The sequence below is a fragment of the Aquarana catesbeiana genome, linkage group LG03, assembly GCF_042186555.1.
Source record: "Aquarana catesbeiana isolate 2022-GZ linkage group LG03, ASM4218655v1, whole genome shotgun sequence".
Classification (NCBI taxonomy): Eukaryota; Metazoa; Chordata; class Amphibia; order Anura; family Ranidae; genus Aquarana; species Aquarana catesbeiana.
This window is the reverse complement of record NC_133326.1, coordinates 700525037-700525282: the sequence shown is the minus strand read 5'-3', so window position 1 is coordinate 700525282 and position 246 is coordinate 700525037.

Genomic DNA, 246 nt, shown 5'->3' with positions numbered 1-246 from the left:
CCCTGCAGGAGGAGTACAGACTCATATCCCCTTCTATATGCCTCACCCTGCAGGAGGAGAACAGACTCCTATCCCCTTCTATATGTGTCACCCTGCAGGAGGAGAACAGACTCATATCCCCTTCTATATGTGTCACTCTGCAGGAGGAGAACAGACTCATATATCCTTCTATATGTGTTACCCTGCAGGAGGAGAACAGACTCATATATCCTTCTATATGTGTCACCCTGCAGGAGGAGAACAGAC